Genomic DNA, 21,150 nt, shown 5'->3' with positions numbered 1-21,150 from the left:
CCCACAGGGCTGGCTAGCTGGCTAGCCAGCAAGCAGGTAGCAATGAAAGTAGGAATCTTTCTTTTTAACCCTGTAAGGGGGTGGTGCACTGTACCCGAAGATACTGCCATATCGGGTCAATGCATAGGGCGACGGAAGCAAGCTTCGAAATCGGCCCCCGTTCTCAAAAATCCATTTAATATATGGTCCCCAGATAGGGGACGTATCAGATATTAAACTGATAAGAACAGATACTACACTTGATCTTAGCCAAAAGGCCGAGAAGCGATAACCGTGAAAGGGGCGGGCCCAACAAGGTCCCCTTCATGGGCACTATCACTGCTTGCTGTCAGGGAGGCTGCCAGACAATTTTCCATGCACACTCTGGGCTGGGGGGGCAGTCAACCACCAGTACACACAGCAGAACCTAAACCCATACCATTATTGCTAAGCAGCAAGACAGGGGCCCATTGCACTCCCACGGGGCCTTTTTAAATGCAATCCATAACCCGGATTTGCCAGGAACCCTTCTTACTCCTCCTACTTGCATGTGACACTGGGCTTAGGATCTGCATAGGAAACACACACACAAGCACACACCTACCTTTGTTGCCTGCAGATGCCTCCTTGGCTGTCCCCAAACGGTATCAAACCAACACCCACGGGAAGCTGTAAGCATAGAGGACATGCCTGCACCCCATTGGACTTACCTGTGTGGGTTAAATCCGGGTTATTTGACAACCTATGGCGGTGATGGTTCTGCTCAGGCAGAGCAGTGCTGATGCTCCTCATAAAGCTGTCGCTGCTGTGAAGGTTCTAGGTGACATCACAAATCCCTTTGGTTACATACACAACAAAGCTGGGTTGTTGTTGTTTACACTCTGCAAGGCCTGTGGAAGTGAGTGACATCATAGCACTCTGAGGGTTCAAGATGGATGCAACAATCTCCTGTTGCTTCTATGAAGGCCGTAATAGACGACATCACCAAACAGCTCCATAGTCACATACACAGCAAAGGAGAGATGTTGTTTACACCTAGTGATGTCAGTGGTATTGAGTGACATCACAGCACAGTGCTAAGGCTCCTGGGCCTGGACACAGCAGCGGCTGCAATATCTCAACGGAGAATACGTTTATATCTATATGTGTGTGTGCGCATATATATATATATATATATATATATATATATATATATATATATATATATATTTCTCCGCCGAAATCACTTTTAAACCCATTTCCACCTTTTTTTCCCTTCTCTTCCTCTTACTTTTTTTTCACGTTTTTTTACGTTTTTCTCCTTTTCGCCTCTTTTCTGGGCGTATTATTCTTCTTTTTCTTCTTTTTTTTCGTCTAATGCATACCCCATCAGTGCAGCAATGCTTATTCAATACCGCCAGCAGATGGAGACACTGGGGGATAATTTTCTAAGGATTTATACTGATTTTTCCTGTCTGAATTTGTCGCACAGAAAGTTGCAGGCCAAATATGTGTGACATTTCTGCGACTTTAGCTTCTAGAGCATTTTTACAACATTATACATAGGTGCTGAATACATAAAAAGCGACTGTTCAGCGACAGACAAGTCGCATCGGCTGAAAGTAGGCCAGAATGTCAGTCCATGTTGGAGCAGGTTTAGATACAGTCTAAAGCATAGATCTCAAAGTCTGTGCACAGAATTTAGCAAGGGCCTCGCACCTTCTGATGCATCAGGTAGGTGCACAATAGCATAGCCTAACCCTCTGTACTTTGGTCTATATTGATGCGGGACATAGACAGCCAGCTGATGACCAATCCATTAGTGCAATGGATGGCTGGAAGCATTTGTCTTTGCCTTTGCAATACCACAGAAGCAATGCATGGTCAATGTACAGCAATGACACACCTGTGTGAACAGCCAGGAGACCCCCCCCCCCCCCCATGTTATGTTACATAGTTACATAGTTAGTACGGTCGAAAAAAGACATATGTCCATCACGTTCAACCAGGGAATTAAGGGGTAGGGGTGTGGCGCGATATTGGGGAAGGGATGAGATTTTATATTTCTTCATAAGCATTAATCTTATTTTGTCAATTAGGAACATTCAGCACCCACCCGCTATCAAGGCAGCTGCCTATCATGTCATGCCCTACCTGCACAGGTGTGCTGGCTACTCAAATGATCCAATTAAGGAGGCCATTTAGTCAGCAGCAGCAGAAGTCCTGTGCCTGGACGCTCCAACAGGGGCCAGACACAAGCAGAAGCAGAAGCAGCAGAAGCAGCAGCAGCACCACCTTTTGTTTTTTGGCTGCAGCAGCAGCAAGGCCCACAGGGCTGGCTAGCTGGCTAGCCAGCAAGCAGGTAGCAATGAAAGTAGGAATCTTTCTTTTTAACCCTGTAAGGGGGTGGTGCACTGTACCCGAAGATACTGCCATATCGGGTCAATGCATAGGGCGACGGAAGCAAGCTTCGAAATCGGCCCCCGTTCTCAAAAATCCATTTAATATATGGTCCCCAGATAGGGGACGTATCAGATATTAAACTGATAAGAACAGATACTACACTTGATCTTAGCCAAAAGGCCGAGAAGCGATAACCGTGAAAGGGGCGGGCCCAACAAGGTCCCCTTCATGGGCACTATCACTGCTTGCTGTCAGGGAGGCTGCCAGACAATTTTCCATGCACACTCTGGGCTGGGGGGCAGTCAACCACCAGTACACACAGCAGAACCTAAACCCATACCATTATTGCTAAGCAGCAAGACAGGGGCCCATTGCACTCCCACGGGGCCTTTTTAAATGCAATCCATAACCCGGATTTGCCAGGAACCCTTCTTACTCCTCCTACTTGCATGTGACACTGGGCTTAGGATCTGCATAGGAAACACACACACAAGCACACACCTACCTTTGTTGCCTGCAGATGCCTCCTTGGCTGTCCCCAAACGGTATCAAACCAACACCCACGGGAAGCTGTAAGCATAGAGGACATGCCTGCACCCCATTGGACTTACCTGTGTGGGTTAAATCCGGGTTATTTGACAACCTATGGCGGTGATGGTTCTGCTCAGGCAGAGCAGTGCTGATGCTCCTCATAAAGCTGTCGCTGCTGTGAAGGTTCTAGGTGACATCACAAATCCCTTTGGTTACATACACAACAAAGCTGGGTTGTTGTTGTTTACACTCTGCAAGGCCTGTGGAAGTGAGTGACATCATAGCACTGTAGTTCTGAGGGTTCAAGATGGATGCAACAATCTCCTGTTGCTTCTATGAAGGCCGTAATAGACGACATCACCAAACAGCTCCATAGTCACATACACAGCAAAGGAGAGATGTTGTTTACACCTAGTGATGTCAGTGGTATTGAGTGACATCACAGCACAGTGCTAAGGCTCCTGGGCCTGGACACAGCAGCGGCTGCAATATCTCAACGGAGAATACGTTTATATCTATATGTGTGTGTGCGCATATATATATATATATATATATATATATATATATATATATATATATATATTACTCCGCCGAAATCACTTTTAAACCCATTTCCACCTTTTTTTCCCTTCTCTTCCTCTTACTTTTTTTTCACGTTTTTTTACGTTTTTCTCCTTTTCGCCTCTTTTCTGGGCGTATTATTCTTCTTTTTCTTCTTTTTTTTCGTCTAATGCATACCCCATCAGTGCAGCAATGCTTATTCAATACCGCCAGCAGATGGAGACACTGGGGGATAATTTTCTAAGGATTTATACTGATTTTTCCTGTCTGAATTTGTCGCACAGAAAGTTGCAGGCCAAATATGTGTGACATTTCTGCGACTTTAGCTTCTAGAGCATTTTTACAACATTATACATAGGTGCTGAATACATAAAAAGCGACTGTTCAGCGACAGACAAGTCGCATCGGCTGAAAGTAGGCCAGAATGTCAGTCCATGTTGGAGCAGGTTTAGATACAGTCTAAAGCATAGATCTCAAAGTCTGTGCACAGAATTTAGCAAGGGCCTCGCACCTTCTGATGCATCAGGTAGGTGCACAATAGCATAGCCTAACCCTCTGTACTTTGGTCTATATTGATGCGGGACATAGACAGCCAGCTGATGACCAATCCATTAGTGCAATGGATGGCTGGAAGCATTTGTCTTTGCCTTTGCAATACCACAGAAGCAATGCATGGTCAATGTACAGCAATGACACACCTGTGTGAACAGCCAGGAGACCCCCCCCCCCCCCCATGTTATGTTACATAGTTACATAGTTAGTACGGTCGAAAAAAGACATATGTCCATCACGTTCAACCAGGGAATTAAGGGGTAGGGGTGTGGCGCGATATTGGGGAAGGGATGAGATTTTATATTTCTTCATAAGCATTAATCTTATTTTGTCAATTAGGAACATTCAGCACCCACCCGCTATCAAGGCAGCTGCCTATCATGTCATGCCCTACCTGCACAGGTGTGCTGGCTACTCAAATGATCCAATTAAGGAGGCCATTTAGTCAGCAGCAGCAGAAGTCCTGTGCCTGGACGCTCCAACAGGGGCCAGACACAAGCAGAAGCAGAAGCAGCAGAAGCAGCAGCAGCACCACCTTTTGTTTTTTGGCTGCAGCAGCAGCAAGGCCCACAGGGCTGGCTAGCTGGCTAGCCAGCAAGCAGGTAGCAATGAAAGTAGGAATCTTTCTTTTTAACCCTGTAAGGGGGTGGTGCACTGTACCCGAAGATACTGCCATATCGGGTCAATGCATAGGGCGACGGAAGCAAGCTTCGAAATCGGCCCCCGTTCTCAAAAATCCATTTAATATATGGTCCCCAGATAGGGGACGTATCAGATATTAAACTGATAAGAACAGATACTACACTTGATCTTAGCCAAAAGGCCGAGAAGCGATAACCGTGAAAGGGGCGGGCCCAACAAGGTCCCCTTCATGGGCACTATCACTGCTTGCTGTCAGGGAGGCTGCCAGACAATTTTCCATGCACACTCTGGGCTGGGGGGCAGTCAACCACCAGTACACACAGCAGAACCTAAACCCATACCATTATTGCTAAGCAGCAAGACAGGGGCCCATTGCACTCCCACGGGGCCTTTTTAAATGCAATCCATAACCCGGATTTGCCAGGAACCCTTCTTACTCCTCCTACTTGCATGTGACACTGGGCTTAGGATCTGCATAGGAAACACACACACAAGCACACACCTACCTTTGTTGCCTGCAGATGCCTCCTTGGCTGTCCCCAAACGGTATCAAACCAACACCCACGGGAAGCTGTAAGCATAGAGGACATGCCTGCACCCCATTGGACTTACCTGTGTGGGTTAAATCCGGGTTATTTGACAACCTATGGCGGTGATGGTTCTGCTCAGGCAGAGCAGTGCTGATGCTCCTCATAAAGCTGTCGCTGCTGTGAAGGTTCTAGGTGACATCACAAATCCCTTTGGTTACATACACAACAAAGCTGGGTTGTTGTTGTTTACACTCTGCAAGGCCTGTGGAAGTGAGTGACATCATAGCACTGTAGTTCTGAGGGTTCAAGATGGATGCAACAATCTCCTGTTGCTTCTATGAAGGCCGTAATAGACGACATCACCAAACAGCTCCATAGTCACATACACAGCAAAGGAGAGATGTTGTTTACACCTAGTGATGTCAGTGGTATTGAGTGACATCACAGCACAGTGCTAAGGCTCCTGGGCCTGGACACAGCAGCGGCTGCAATATCTCAACGGAGAATACGTTTATATCTATATGTGTGTGTGCGCATATATATATATATATATATATATATATATATATATATATATATATATATTTCTCCGCCGAAATCACTTTTAAACCCATTTCCACCTTTTTTTCCCTTCTCTTCCTCTTACTTTTTTTTCACGTTTTTTTACGTTTTTCTCCTTTTCGCCTCTTTTCTGGGCGTATTATTCTTCTTTTTCTTCTTTTTTTTCGTCTAATGCATACCCCATCAGTGCAGCAATGCTTATTCAATACCGCCAGCAGATGGAGACACTGGGGGATAATTTTCTAAGGATTTATACTGATTTTTCCTGTCTGAATTTGTCGCACAGAAAGTTGCAGGCCAAATATGTGTGACATTTCTGCGACTTTTAGCTTCTAGAGCATTTTTACAACATTATACATAGGTGCTGAATACATAAAAAGCGACTGTTCAGCGACAGACAAGTCGCATCGGCTGAAAGTAGGCCAGAATGTCAGTCCATGTTGGAGCAGGTTTAGATACAGTCTAAAGCATAGATCTCAAAGTCTGTGCACAGAATTTAGCAAGGGCCTCGCACCTTCTGATGCATCAGGTAGGTGCACAATAGCATAGCCTAACCCTCTGTACTTTGGTCTATATTGATGCGGGACATAGACAGCCAGCTGATGACCAATCCATTAGTGCAATGGATGGCTGGAAGCATGTGTCTTTGCCTTTGCAATACCACAGAAGCAATGCATGGTCAATGTACAGCAATGACACACCTGTGTGAACAGCCAGGAGACCCCCCCCCCCCCATGTTATGTTACATAGTTACATAGTTAGTACGGTCGAAAAAAGACATATGTCCATCACGTTCAACCAGGGAATTAAGGGGTAGGGGTGTGGCGCGATATTGGGGAAGGGATGAGATTTTATATTTCTTCATAAGCATTAATCTTATTTTGTCAATTAGGAACATTCAGCACCCACCCGCTATCAAGGCAGCTGCCTATCATGTCATGCCCTACCTGCACAGGTGTGCTGGCTACTCAAATGATCCAATTAAGGAGGCCATTTAGTCAGCAGCAGCAGAAGTCCTGTGCCTGGACGCTCCAACAGGGGCCAGACACAAGCAGAAGCAGAAGCAGCAGAAGCAGCAGCAGCACCACCTTTTGTTTATTGGCTGCAGCAGCAGCAAGGCCCACAGGGCTGGCTAGCTGGCTAGCCAGCAAGCAGGTAGCAATGAAAGTAGGAATCTTTCTTTTTAACCCTGTAAGGGGGTGGTGCACTGTACCCGACTGTACCCGAAGATACTGCCATATCGGGTCAATGCATAGGGCGACGGAAGCAAGCTTCGAAATCGGCCCCCGTTCTCAAAAATCCATTTAATATATGGTCCCCAGATAGGGGACGTATCAGATATTAAACTGATAAGAACAGATACTACACTTGATCTTAGCCAAAAGGCCGAGAAGCGATAACCGTGAAAGGGGCGGGCCCAACAAGGTCCCCTTCATGGGCACTATCACTGCTTGCTGTCAGGGAGGCTGCCAGACAATTTTCCATGCACACTCTGGGCTGGGGGGCAGTCAACCACCAGTACACACAGCAGAACCTAAACCCATACCATTATTGCTAAGCAGCAAGACAGGGGCCCATTGCACTCCCACGGGGCCTTTTTAAATGCAATCCATAACCCGGATTTGCCAGGAACCCTTCTTACTCCTCCTACTTGCATGTGACACTGGGCTTAGGATCTGCATAGGAAACACACACACAAGCACACACCTACCTTTGTTGCCTGCAGATGCCTCCTTGGCTGTCCCCAAACGGTATCAAACCAACACCCACGGGAAGCTGTAAGCATAGAGGACATGCCTGCACCCCATTGGACTTACCTGTGTGGGTTAAATCCGGGTTATTTGACAACCTATGGCGGTGATGGTTCTGCTCAGGCAGAGCAGTGCTGATGCTCCTCATAAAGCTGTCGCTGCTGTGAAGGTTCTAGGTGACATCACAAATCCCTTTGGTTACATACACAACAAAGCTGGGTTGTTGTTGTTTACACTCTGCAAGGCCTGTGGAAGTGAGTGACATCATAGCACTGTAGTTCTGAGGGTTCAAGATGGATGCAACAATCTCCTGTTGCTTCTATGAAGGCCGTAATAGACGACATCACCAAACAGCTCCATAGTCACATACACAGCAAAGGAGAGATGTTGTTTACACCTAGTGATGTCAGTGGTATTGAGTGACATCACAGCACAGTGCTAAGGCTCCTGGGCCTGGACACAGCAGCGGCTGCAATATCTCAACGGAGAATACGTTTATATCTATATGTGTGTGTGCGCATATATATATATATATATATATATATATATATATATATATATATATATATTTCTCCGCCGAAATCACTTTTAAACCCATTTCCACCTTTTTTTCCCTTCTCTTCCTCTTACTTTTTTTTCACGTTTTTTTACGTTTTTCTCCTTTTCGCCTCTTTTCTGGGCGTATTATTCTTCTTTTTCTTCTTTTTTTTCGTCTAATGCATACCCCATCAGTGCAGCAATGCTTATTCAATACCGCCAGCAGATGGAGACACTGGGGGATAATTTTCTAAGGATTTATACTGATTTTTCCTGTCTGAATTTGTCGCACAGAAAGTTGCAGGCCAAATATGTGTGACATTTCTGCGACTTTAGCTTCTAGAGCATTTTTACAACATTATACATAGGTGCTGAATACATAAAAAGCGACTGTTCAGCGACAGACAAGTCGCATCGGCTGAAAGTAGGCCAGAATGTCAGTCCATGTTGGAGCAGGTTTAGATACAGTCTAAAGCATAGATCTCAAAGTCTGTGCACAGAATTTAGCAAGGGCCTCGCACCTTCTGATGCATCAGGTAGGTGCACAATAGCATAGCCTAACCCTCTGTACTTTGGTCTATATTGATGCGGGACATAGACAGCCAGCTGATGACCAATCCATTAGTGCAATGGATGGCTGGAAGCATTTGTCTTTGCCTTTGCAATACCACAGAAGCAATGCATGGTCAATGTACAGCAATGACACACCTGTGTGAACAGCCAGGAGACCCCCCCCCCCCCCCATGTTATGTTACATAGTTACATAGTTAGTACGGTCGAAAAAAGACATATGTCCATCACGTTCAACCAGGGAATTAAGGGGTAGGGGTGTGGCGCGATATTGGGGAAGGGATGAGATTTTATATTTCTTCATAAGCATTAATCTTATTTTGTCAATTAGGAACATTCAGCACCCACCCGCTATCAAGGCAGCTGCCTATCATGTCATGCCCTACCTGCACAGGTGTGCTGGCTACTCAAATGATCCAATTAAGGAGGCCATTTAGTCAGCAGCAGCAGAAGTCCTGTGCCTGGACGCTCCAACAGGGGCCAGACACAAGCAGAAGCAGAAGCAGCAGAAGCAGCAGCAGCACCACCTTTTGTTTTTTGGCTGCAGCAGCAGCAAGGCCCACAGGGCTGGCTAGCTGGCTAGCCAGCAAGCAGGTAGCAATGAAAGTAGGAATCTTTCTTTTTAACCCTGTAAGGGGGTGGTGCACTGTACCCGAAGATACTGCCATATCGGGTCAATGCATAGGGCGACGGAAGCAAGCTTCGAAATCGGCCCCCGTTCTCAAAAATCCATTTAATATATGGTCCCCAGATAGGGGACGTATCAGATATTAAACTGATAAGAACAGATACTACACTTGATCTTAGCCAAAAGGCCGAGAAGCGATAACCGTGAAAGGGGCGGGCCCAACAAGGTCCCCTTCATGGGCACTATCACTGCTTGCTGTCAGGGAGGCTGCCAGACAATTTTCCATGCACACTCTGGGCTGGGGGGCAGTCAACCACCAGTACACACAGCAGAACCTAAACCCATACCATTATTGCTAAGCAGCAAGACAGGGGCCCATTGCACTCCCACGGGGCCTTTTTAAATGCAATCCATAACCCGGATTTGCCAGGAACCCTTCTTACTCCTCCTACTTGCATGTGACACTGGGCTTAGGATCTGCATAGGAAACACACACACAAGCACACACACCTACCTTTGTTGCCTGCAGATGCCTCCTTGGCTGTCCCCAAACGGTATCAAACCAACACCCACGGGAAGCTGTAAGCATAGAGGACATGCCTGCACCCCATTGGACTTACCTGTGTGGGTTAAATCCGGGTTATTTGACAACCTATGGCGGTGATGGTTCTGCTCAGGCAGAGCAGTGCTGATGCTCCTCATAAAGCTGTCGCTGCTGTGAAGGTTCTAGGTGACATCACAAATCCCTTTGGTTACATACACAACAAAGCTGGGTTGTTGTTGTTTACACTCTGCAAGGCCTGTGGAAGTGAGTGACATCATAGCACTGTAGTTCTGAGGGTTCAAGATGGATGCAACAATCTCCTGTTGCTTCTATGAAGGCCGTAATAGACGACATCACCAAACAGCTCCATAGTCACATACACAGCAAAGGAGAGATGTTGTTTACACCTAGTGATGTCAGTGGTATTGAGTGACATCACAGCACAGTGCTAAGGCTCCTGGGCCTGGACACAGCAGCGGCTGCAATATCTCAACGGAGAATACGTTTATATCTATATGTGTGTGTGCGCATATATATATATATATATATATATATATATATATATATATATATATATATTTCTCCGCCGAAATCACTTTTAAACCCATTTCCACCTTTTTTTCCCTTCTCTTCCTCTTACTTTTTTTTCACGTTTTTTTACGTTTTTCTCCTTTTCGCCTCTTTTCTGGGCGTATTATTCTTCTTTTTCTTCTTTTTTTTCGTCTAATGCATACCCCATCAGTGCAGCAATGCTTATTCAATACCGCCAGCAGATGGAGACACTGGGGGATAATTTTCTAAGGATTTATACTGATTTTTCCTGTCTGAATTTGTCGCACAGAAAGTTGCAGGCCAAATATGTGTGACATTTCTGCGACTTTAGCTTCTAGAGCATTTTTACAACATTATACATAGGTGCTGAATACATAAAAAGCGACTGTTCAGCGACAGACAAGTCGCATCGGCTGAAAGTAGGCCAGAATGTCAGTCCATGTTGGAGCAGGTTTAGATACAGTCTAAAGCATAGATCTCAAAGTCTGTGCACAGAATTTAGCAAGGGCCTCGCACCTTCTGATGCATCAGGTAGGTGCACAATAGCATAGCCTAACCCTCTGTACTTTGGTCTATATTGATGCGGGACATAGACAGCCAGCTGATGACCAATCCATTAGTGCAATGGATGGCTGGAAGCATTTGTCTTTGCCTTTGCAATACCACAGAAGCAATGCATGGTCAATGTACAGCAATGACACACCTGTGTGAACAGCCAGGAGACCCCCCCCCCCCCCCATGTTATGTTACATAGTTACATAGTTAGTACGGTCGAAAAAAGACATATGTCCATCACGTTCAACCAGGGAATTAAGGGGTAGGGGTGTGGCGCGATATTGGGGAAGGGATGAGATTTTATATTTCTTCATAAGCATTAATCTTATTTTGTCAATTAGGAACATTCAGCACCCACCCGCTATCAAGGCAGCTGCCTATCATGTCATGCCCTACCTGCACAGGTGTGCTGGCTACTCAAATGATCCAATTAAGGAGGCCATTTAGTCAGCAGCAGCAGAAGTCCTGTGCCTGGACGCTCCAACAGGGGCCAGACACAAGCAGAAGCAGAAGCAGCAGAAGCAGCAGCAGCACCACCTTTTGTTTTTTGGCTGCAGCAGCAGCAAGGCCCACAGGGCTGGCTAGCTGGCTAGCCAGCAAGCAGGTAGCAATGAAAGTAGGAATCTTTCTTTTTAACCCTGTAAGGGGGTGGTGCACTGTACCCGAAGATACTGCCATATCGGGTCAATGCATAGGGCGACGGAAGCAAGCTTCGAAATCGGCCCCCGTTCTCAAAAATCCATTTAATATATGGTCCCCAGATAGGGGACGTATCAGATATTAAACTGATAAGAACAGATACTACACTTGATCTTAGCCAAAAGGCCGAGAAGCGATAACCGTGAAAGGGGCGGGCCCAACAAGGTCCCCTTCATGGGCACTATCACTGCTTGCTGTCAGGGAGGCTGCCAGACAATTTTCCATGCACACTCTGGGCTGGGGGGCAGTCAACCACCAGTACACACAGCAGAACCTAAACCCATACCATTATTGCTAAGCAGCAAGACAGGGGCCCATTGCACTCCCACGGGGCCTTTTTAAATGCAATCCATAACCCGGATTTGCCAGGAACCCTTCTTACTCCTCCTACTTGCATGTGACACTGGGCTTAGGATCTGCATAGGAAACACACACACAAGCACACACCTACCTTTGTTGCCTGCAGATGCCTCCTTGGCTGTCCCCAAACGGTATCAAACCAACACCCACGGGAAGCTGTAAGCATAGAGGACATGCCTGCACCCCATTGGACTTACCTGTGTGGGTTAAATCCGGGTTATTTGACAACCTATGGCGGTGATGGTTCTGCTCAGGCAGAGCAGTGCTGATGCTCCTCATAAAGCTGTCGCTGCTGTGAAGGTTCTAGGTGACATCACAAATCCCTTTGGTTACATACACAACAAAGCTGGGTTGTTGTTGTTTACACTCTGCAAGGCCTGTGGAAGTGAGTGACATCATAGCACTGTAGTTCTGAGGGTTCAAGATGGATGCAACAATCTCCTGTTGCTTCTATGAAGGCCGTAATAGACGACATCACCAAACAGCTCCATAGTCACATACACAGCAAAGGAGAGATGTTGTTTACACCTAGTGATGTCAGTGGTATTGAGTGACATCACAGCACAGTGCTAAGGCTCCTGGGCCTGGACACAGCAGCGGCTGCAATATCTCAACGGAGAATACGTTTATATCTATATGTGTGTGTGCGCATATATATATATATATATATATATATATATATATATATATATATATATATTCTCCGCCGAAATCACTTTTAAACCCATTTCCACCTTTTTTTCCCTTCTCTTCCTCTTACTTTTTTTTCACGTTTTTTTACGTTTTTCTCCTTTTCGCCTCTTTTCTGGGCGTATTATTCTTCTTTTTCTTCTTTTTTTTCGTCTAATGCATACCCCATCAGTGCAGCAATGCTTATTCAATACCGCCAGCAGATGGAGACACTGGGGGATAATTTTCTAAGGATTTATACTGATTTTTCCTGTCTGAATTTGTCGCACAGAAAGTTGCAGGCCAAATATGTGTGACATTTCTGCGACTTTAGCTTCTAGAGCATTTTTACAACATTATACATAGGTGCTGAATACATAAAAAGCGACTGTTCAGCGACAGACAAGTCGCATCGGCTGAAAGTAGGCCAGAATGTCAGTCCATGTTGGAGCAGGTTTAGATACAGTCTAAAGCATAGATCTCAAAGTCTGTGCACAGAATTTAGCAAGGGCCTCGCACCTTCTGATGCATCAGGTAGGTGCACAATAGCATAGCCTAACCCTCTGTACTTTGGTCTATATTGATGCGGGACATAGACAGCCAGCTGATGACCAATCCATTAGTGCAATGGATGGCTGGAAGCATTTGTCTTTGCCTTTGCAATACCACAGAAGCAATGCATGGTCAATGTACAGCAATGACACACCTGTGTGAACAGCCAGGAGACCCCCCCCCCCCCCCATGTTATGTTACATAGTTACATAGTTAGTACGGTCGAAAAAAGACATATGTCCATCACGTTCAACCAGGGAATTAAGGGGTAGGGGTGTGGCGCGATATTGGGGAAGGGATGAGATTTTATATTTCTTCATAAGCATTAATCTTATTTTGTCAATTAGGAACATTCAGCACCCACCCGCTATCAAGGCAGCTGCCTATCATGTCATGCCCTACCTGCACAGGTGTGCTGGCTACTCAAATGATCCAATTAAGGAGGCCATTTAGTCAGCAGCAGCAGAAGTCCTGTGCCTGGACGCTCCAACAGGGGCCAGACACAAGCAGAAGCAGAAGCAGCAGAAGCAGCAGCAGCACCACCTTTTGTTTTTTGGCTGCAGCAGCAGCAAGGCCCACAGGGCTGGCTAGCTGGCTAGCCAGCAAGCAGGTAGCAATGAAAGTAGGAATCTTTCTTTTTAACCCTGTAAGGGGGTGGTGCACTGTACCCGAAGATACTGCCATATCGGGTCAATGCATAGGGCGACGGAAGCAAGCTTCGAAATCGGCCCCCGTTCTCAAAAATCCATTTAATATATGGTCCCCAGATAGGGGACGTATCAGATATTAAACTGATAAGAACAGATACTACACTTGATCTTAGCCAAAAGGCCGAGAAGCGATAACCGTGAAAGGGGCGGGCCCAACAAGGTCCCCTTCATGGGCACTATCACTGCTTGCTGTCAGGGAGGCTGCCAGACAATTTTCCATGCACACTCTGGGCTGGGGGGCAGTCAACCACCAGTACACACAGCAGAACCTAAACCCATACCATTATTGCTAAGCAGCAAGACAGGGGCCCATTGCACTCCCACGGGGCCTTTTTAAATGCAATCCATAACCCGGATTTGCCAGGAACCCTTCTTACTCCTCCTACTTGCATGTGACACTGGGCTTAGGATCTGCATAGGAAACACACACACAAGCACACACCTACCTTTGTTGCCTGCAGATGCCTCCTTGGCTGTCCCCAAACGGTATCAAACCAACACCCACGGGAAGCTGTAAGCATAGAGGACATGCCTGCACCCCATTGGACTTACCTGTGTGGGTTAAATCCGGGTTATTTGACAACCTATGGCGGTGATGGTTCTGCTCAGGCAGAGCAGTGCTGATGCTCCTCATAAAGCTGTCGCTGCTGTGAAGGTTCTAGGTGACATCACAAATCCCTTTGGTTACATACACAACAAAGCTGGGTTGTTGTTGTTTACACTCTGCAAGGCCTGTGGAAGTGAGTGACATCATAGCACTGTAGTTCTGAGGGTTCAAGATGGATGCAACAATCTCCTGTTGCTTCTATGAAGGCCGTAATAGACGACATCACCAAACAGCTCCATAGTCACATACACAGCAAAGGAGAGATGTTGTTTACACCTAGTGATGTCAGTGGTATTGAGTGACATCACAGCACAGTGCTAAGGCTCCTGGGCCTGGACACAGCAGCGGCTGCAATATCTCAACGGAGAATACGTTTATATCTATATGTGTGTGTGCGCATATATATATATATATATATATATATATATATATATATATATATATATATTTCTCCGCCGAAATCACTTTTAAACCCATTTCCACCTTTTTTTCCCTTCTCTTCCTCTTACTTTTTTTTCACGTTTTTTTACGTTTTTCTCCTTTTCGCCTCTTTTCTGGGCGTATTATTCTTCTTTTTCTTCTTTTTTTTCGTCTAATGCATACCCCATCAGTGCAGCAATGCTTATTCAATACCGCCAGCAGATGGAGACACTGGGGGATAATTTTCTAAGGATTTATACTGATTTTTCCTGTCTGAATTTGTCGCACAGAAAGTTGCAGGCCAAATATGTGTGACATTTCTGCGACTTTAGCTTCTAGAGCATTTTTACAACATTATACATAGGTGCTGAATACATAAAAAGCGACTGTTCAGCGACAGACAAGTCGCATCGGCTGAAAGTAGGCCAGAATGTCAGTCCATGTTGGAGCAGGTTTAGATACAGTCTAAAGCATAGATCTCAAAGTCTGTGCACAGAATTTAGCAAGGGCCTCGCACCTTCTGATGCATCAGGTAGGTGCACAATAGCATAGCCTAACCCTCTGTACTTTGGTCTATATTGATGCGGGACATAGACAGCCAGCTGATGACCAATCCATTAGTGCAATGGATGGCTGGAAGCATTTGTCTTTGCCTTTGCAATACCACAGAAGCAATGCATGGTCAATGTACAGCAATGACACACCTGTGTGAACAGCCAGGAGACCCCCCCCCCCCCCCATGTTATGTTACATAGTTACATAGTTAGTACGGTCGAAAAAAGACATATGTCCATCACGTTCAACCAGGGAATTAAGGGGTAGGGGTGTGGCGCGATATTGGGGAAGGGATGAGATTTTATATTTCTTCATAAGCATTAATCTTATTTTGTCAATTAGGAACATTCAGCACCCACCCGCTATCAAGGCAGCTGCCTATCATGTCATGCCCTACCTGCACAGGTGTGCTGGCTACTCAAATGATCCAATTAAGGAGGCCATTTAGTCAGCAGCAGCAGAAGTCCTGTGCCTGGACGCTCCAACAGGGGCCAGACACAAGCAGAAGCAGAAGCAGCAGAAGCAGCAGCAGCACCACCTTTTGTTTTTTGGCTGCAGCAGCAGCAAGGCCCACAGGGCTGGCTAGCTGGCTAGCCAGCAAGCAGGTAGCAATGAAAGTAGGAATCTTTCTTTTTAACCCTGTAAGGGGGTGGTGCACTGTACCCGAAGATACTGCCATATCGGGTCAATGCATAGGGCGACGGAAGCAAGCTTCGAAATCGGCCCCCGTTCTCAAAAATCCATTTAATATATGGTCCCCAGATAGGGGACGTATCAGATATTAAACTGATAAGAACAGATACTACACTTGATCTTAGCCAAAAGGCCGAGAAGCGATAACCGTGAAAGGGGCGGGCCCAACAAGGTCCCCTTCATGGGCACTATCACTGCTTGCTGTCAGGGAGGCTGCCAGACAATTTTCCATGCACACTCTGGGCTGGGGGGCAGTCAACCACCAGTACACACAGCAGAACCTAAACCCATACCATTATTGCTAAGCAGCAAGACAGGGGCCCATTGCACTCCCACGGGGCCTTTTTAAATGCAATCCATAACCCGGATTTGCCAGGAACCCTTCTTACTCCTCCTACTTGCATGTGACACTGGGCTTAGGATCTGCATAGGAAACACACACACAAGCACACACACCTACCTTTGTTGCCTGCAGATGCCTCCTTGGCTGTCCCCAAACGGTATCAAACCAACACCCACGGGAAGCTGTAAGCATAGAGGACATGCCTGCACCCCATTGGACTTACCTGTGTGGGTTAAATCCGGGTTATTTGACAACCTATGGCGGTGATGGTTCTGCTCAGGCAGAGCAGTGCTGATGCTCCTCATAAAGCTGTCGCTGCTGTGAAGGTTCTAGGTGACATCACAAATCCCTTTGGTTACATACACAACAAAGCTGGGTTGTTGTTGTTTACACTCTGCAAGGCCTGTGGAAGTGAGTGACATCATAGCACTGTAGTTCTGAGGGTTCAAGATGGATGCAACAATCTCCTGTTGCTTCTATGAAGGCCGTAATAGACGACATCACCAAACAGCTCCATAGTCACATACACAGCAAAGGAGAGATGTTGTTTACACCTAGTGATGTCAGTGGTATTGAGTGACATCACAGCACAGTGCTAAGGCTCCTGGGCCTGGACACAGCAGCGGCTGCAATATCTCAACGGAGAATACGTTTATATCTATATGTGTGTGTGCGCATATATATATATATATATATATATATATATATATATATATATATATATATTTCTCCGCCGAAATCACTTTTAAACCCATTTCCACCTTTTTTTCCCTTCTCTTCCTCTTACTTTTTTTTCACGTTTTTTTACGTTTTTCTCCTTTTCGCCTCTTTTCTGGGCGTATTATTCTTCTTTTTCTTCTTTTTTTTCGTCTAATGCATACCCCATCAGTGCAGCAATGCTTATTCAATACCGCCAGCAGATGGAGACACTGGGGGATAATTTTCTAAGGATTTATACTGATTTTTCCTGTCTGAATTTGTCGCACAGAAAGTTGCAGGCCAAATATGTGTGACATTTCTGCGACTTTAGCTTCTAGAGCATTTTTACAACATTATACATAGGTGCTGAATACATAAAAAGCGACTGTTCAGCGACAGACAAGTCGCATCGGCTGAAAGTAGGCCAGAATGTCAGTCCATGTTGGAGCAGGTTTAGATACAGTCTAAAGCATAGATCTCAAAGTCTGTGCACAGAATTTAGCAAGGGCCTCGCACCTTCTGATGCATCAGGTAGGTGCACAATAGCATAGCCTAACCCTCTGTACTTTGGTCTATATTGATGCGGGACATAGACAGCCAGCTGATGACCAATCCATTAGTGCAATGGATGGCTGGAAGCATTTGTCTTTGCCTTTGCAATACCACAGAAGCAATGCATGGTCAATGTACAGCAATGACACACCTGTGTGAACAGCCAGGAGACCCCCCCCCCCCCCCATGTTATGTTACATAGTTACATAGTTAGTACGGTCGAAAAAAGACATATGTCCATCACGTTCAACCAGGGAATTAAGGGGTAGGGGTGTGGCGCGATATTGGGGAAGGGATGAGATTTTATATTTCTTCATAAGCATTAATCTTATTTTGTCAATTAGGAACATTCAGCACCCACCCGCTATCAAGGCAGCTGCCTATCATGTCATGCCCTACCTGCACAGGTGTGCTGGCTACTCAAATGATCCAATTAAGGAGGCCATTTAGTCAGCAGCAGCAGAAGTCCTGTGCCTGGACGCTCCAACAGGGGCCAGACACAAGCAGAAGCAGAAGCAGCAGAAGCAGCAGCAGCACCACCTTTTGTTTTTTGGCTGCAGCAGCAGCAAGGCCCACAGGGCTGGCTAGCTGGCTAGCCAGCAAGCAGGTAGCAATGAAAGTAGGAATCTTTCTTTTTAACCCTGTAAGGGGGTGGTGCACTGTACCCGAAGATACTGCCATATCGGGTCAATGCATAGGGCGACGGAAGCAAGCTTCGAAATCGGCCCCCGTTCTCAAAAATCCATTTAATATATGGTCCCCAGATAGGGGACGTATCAGATATTAAACTGATAAGAACAGATACTACACTTGATCTTAGCCAAAAGGCCGAGAAGCGATAACCGTGAAAGGGGCGGGCCCAACAAGGTCCCCTTCATGGGCACTATCACTGCTTGCTGTCAGGGAGGCTGCCAGACAATTTTCCATGCACACTCTGGGCTGGGGGGCAGTCAACCACCAGTACACACAGCAGAACCTAAACCCATACCATTATTGCTAAGCAGCAAGACAGGGGCCCATTGCACTCCCACGGGGCCTTTTTAAATGCAATCCATAACCCGGATTTGCCAGGAACCCTTCTTACTCCTCCTACTTGCATGTGACACTGGGCTTAGGATCTGCATAGGAAACACACACACAAGCACACACCTACCTTTGTTGCCTGCAGATGCCTCCTTGGCTGTCCCCAAACGGTATCAAACCAACACCCACGGGAAGCTGTAAGCATAGAGGACATGCCTGCACCCCATTGGACTTACCTGTGTGGGTTAAATCCGGGTTATTTGACAACCTATGGCGGTGATGGTTCTGCTCAGGCAGAGCAGTGCTGATGCTCCTCATAAAGCTGTCGCTGCTGTGAAGGTTCTAGGTGACATCACAAATCCCTTTGGTTACATACACAACAAAGCTGGGTTGTTGTTGTTTACACTCTGCAAGGCCTGTGGAAGTGAGTGACATCATAGCACTGTAGTTCTGAGGGTTCAAGATGGATGCAACAATCTCCTGTTGCTTCTATGAAGGCCGTAATAGACGACATCACCAAACAGCTCCATAGTCACATACACAGCAAAGGAGAGATGTTGTTTACACCTAGTGATGTCAGTGGTATTGAGTGACATCACAGCACAGTGCTAAGGCTCCTGGGCCTGGACACAGCAGCGGCTGCAATATCTCAACGGAGAATACGTTTATATCTATATGTGTGTGTGCGCATATATATATATATATATATATATATATATATATATATATATATATATATTCTCCGCCGAAATCACTTTTAAACCCATTTCCACCTTTTTTTCCCTTCTCTTCCTCTTACTTTTTTTTCACGTTTTTTTACGTTTTTCTCCTTTTCGCCTCTTTTCTGGGCGTATTATTCTTCTTTTTCTTCTTTTTTTTCGTCTAATGCATACCCCATCAGTGCAGCAATGCTTATTCAATACCGCCAGCAGATGGAGACACTGGGGGATAATTTTCTAAGGATTTATACTGATTTTTCCTGTCTGAATTTGTCGCACAGAAAGTTGCAGGCCAAATATGTGTGACATTTCTGCGACTTTAGCTTCTAGAGCATTTTTACAACATTATACATAGGTGCTGAATACATAAAAAGCGACTGTTCAGCGACAGACAAGTCGCATCGGCTGAAAGTAGGCCAGAATGTCAGTCCATGTTGGAGCAGGTTTAGATACAGTCTAAAGCATAGATCTCAAAGTCTGTGCACAGAATTTAGCAAGGGCCTCGCACCTTCTGATGCATCAGGTAGGTGCACAATAGCATAGCCTAACCCTCTGTACTTTGGTCTATATTGATGCGGGACATAGACAGCCAGCTGATGACCAATCCATTAGTGCAATGGATGGCTGGAAGCATTTGTCTTTGCCTTTGCAATACCACAGAAGCAATGCATGGTCAATGTACAGCAATGACACACCTGTGTGAACAGCCAGGAGACCCCCCCCCCCCCCCCATGTTATGTTACATAGTTACATAGTTAGTACGGTCGAAAAAAGACATATGTCCATCACGTTCAACCAGGGAATTAAGGGGTAGGGGTGTGGCGCGATATTGGGGAAGGGATGAGATTTTATATTTCTTCATAAGCATTAATCTTATTTTGTCAATTAGGAACATTCAGCACCCACCCGCTATCAAGGCAGCTGCCTATCATGTCATGCCCTACCTGCACAGGTGTGCTGGCTCTCAAATGATCCAATTAAGGAGGCCATTTAGTCAGCAGCAGCAGAAGTCCTGTGCCTGGACGCTCCAACAGGGGCCAGACACAAGCAGAAGCAGAAGCAGCAGAAGCAGCAGCAGCACCACCTTTTGTTTTTTGGCTGCAGCAGCAGCAAGGCCCACAGGGCTGGCTAGCTGGCTAGCCAGCAAGCAGGTAGCAATGAAAGTAGGAATCTTTCTTTTTAACCCTGTAAGGGGGTGGTGCACTGTACCCGAAGATACTGCCATATCGGGTCAATGCATAGGGCGACGGAAGCAAGCTTCGAAATCGGCCCCCGTTCTCAAAAATCCATTTAATATATGGTCCCCAGATAGGGGACGTATCAGATATTAAACTGATAAGAACAGATACTACACTTGATCTTAGCCAAAAGGCCGAGAAGCGATAACCGTGAAAGGGGCGGGCCCAACAAGGTCCCCTTCATGGGCACTATCACTGCTTGCTGTCAGGGAGGCTGCCAGACAATTTTCCATGCACACTCTGGGCTGGGGGGCAGTCAACCACCAGTACACACAGCAGAACCTAAACCCATACCATTATTGCTAAGCAGCAAGACAGGGGCCCATTGCACTCCCACGGGGCCTTTTTAAATGCAATCCATAACCCGGATTTGCCAGGAACCCTTCTTACTCCTCCTACTTGCATGTGACACTGGGCTTAGGATCTGCATAGGAAA

The 21,150-nt window shown here is 46.2% G+C and overlaps 9 non-coding genes and 1 pseudogene across 9 annotated transcripts; all 10 read right to left on the bottom strand.

Moving 5' to 3' along the window:
* Window positions 1–78: 78 nt before the first annotated feature.
* On the bottom strand, window positions 79–269 carry LOC130305001 (U2 spliceosomal RNA). The gene has a single exon (XR_008854686.1). It is a non-coding gene; the product is annotated as a U2 spliceosomal RNA (small nuclear RNA).
* Window positions 270–2,362: 2,093 nt separating this feature from the next.
* Window positions 2,363–2,553, bottom strand: LOC130305000 (U2 spliceosomal RNA). Its single transcript, XR_008854685.1, has one exon. It is a non-coding gene; the product is annotated as a U2 spliceosomal RNA (small nuclear RNA).
* Window positions 2,554–4,649: 2,096 nt separating this feature from the next.
* Window positions 4,650–4,840, bottom strand: LOC130304999 (U2 spliceosomal RNA). Its single transcript, XR_008854684.1, has one exon. It is a non-coding gene; the product is annotated as a U2 spliceosomal RNA (small nuclear RNA).
* Window positions 4,841–6,935: 2,095 nt separating this feature from the next.
* LOC130305013 (U2 spliceosomal RNA) lies at window positions 6,936–7,136 on the bottom strand (annotated as a pseudogene).
* A 2,096-nt stretch (window positions 7,137–9,232) lies between these two features.
* On the bottom strand, window positions 9,233–9,423 carry LOC130304998 (U2 spliceosomal RNA). Its single transcript, XR_008854683.1, has one exon. It is a non-coding gene; the product is annotated as a U2 spliceosomal RNA (small nuclear RNA).
* Window positions 9,424–11,521: 2,098 nt separating this feature from the next.
* Window positions 11,522–11,712, bottom strand: LOC130304997 (U2 spliceosomal RNA). The gene has a single exon (XR_008854682.1). It is a non-coding gene; the product is annotated as a U2 spliceosomal RNA (small nuclear RNA).
* Window positions 11,713–13,807: 2,095 nt separating this feature from the next.
* On the bottom strand, window positions 13,808–13,998 carry LOC130304996 (U2 spliceosomal RNA). Its single transcript, XR_008854681.1, has one exon. It is a non-coding gene; the product is annotated as a U2 spliceosomal RNA (small nuclear RNA).
* Window positions 13,999–16,094: 2,096 nt separating this feature from the next.
* On the bottom strand, window positions 16,095–16,285 carry LOC130304995 (U2 spliceosomal RNA). Its single transcript, XR_008854680.1, has one exon. It is a non-coding gene; the product is annotated as a U2 spliceosomal RNA (small nuclear RNA).
* A 2,098-nt stretch (window positions 16,286–18,383) lies between these two features.
* LOC130304993 (U2 spliceosomal RNA) lies at window positions 18,384–18,574 on the bottom strand. Its single transcript, XR_008854678.1, has one exon. It is a non-coding gene; the product is annotated as a U2 spliceosomal RNA (small nuclear RNA).
* A 2,095-nt stretch (window positions 18,575–20,669) lies between these two features.
* LOC130304992 (U2 spliceosomal RNA) lies at window positions 20,670–20,860 on the bottom strand. Its single transcript, XR_008854677.1, has one exon. It is a non-coding gene; the product is annotated as a U2 spliceosomal RNA (small nuclear RNA).
* Between the last annotated feature and the right edge of the window lie 290 nt (window positions 20,861–21,150).

This window comes from Hyla sarda, unplaced genomic scaffold (genome assembly GCF_029499605.1).
Source record: "Hyla sarda isolate aHylSar1 unplaced genomic scaffold, aHylSar1.hap1 scaffold_1300, whole genome shotgun sequence".
Classification (NCBI taxonomy): domain Eukaryota; kingdom Metazoa; phylum Chordata; class Amphibia; order Anura; family Hylidae; genus Hyla; species Hyla sarda.
Note: the sequence above shows the minus strand (reverse complement) of the source record. Positions and strands in the feature narration are given on the sequence as shown.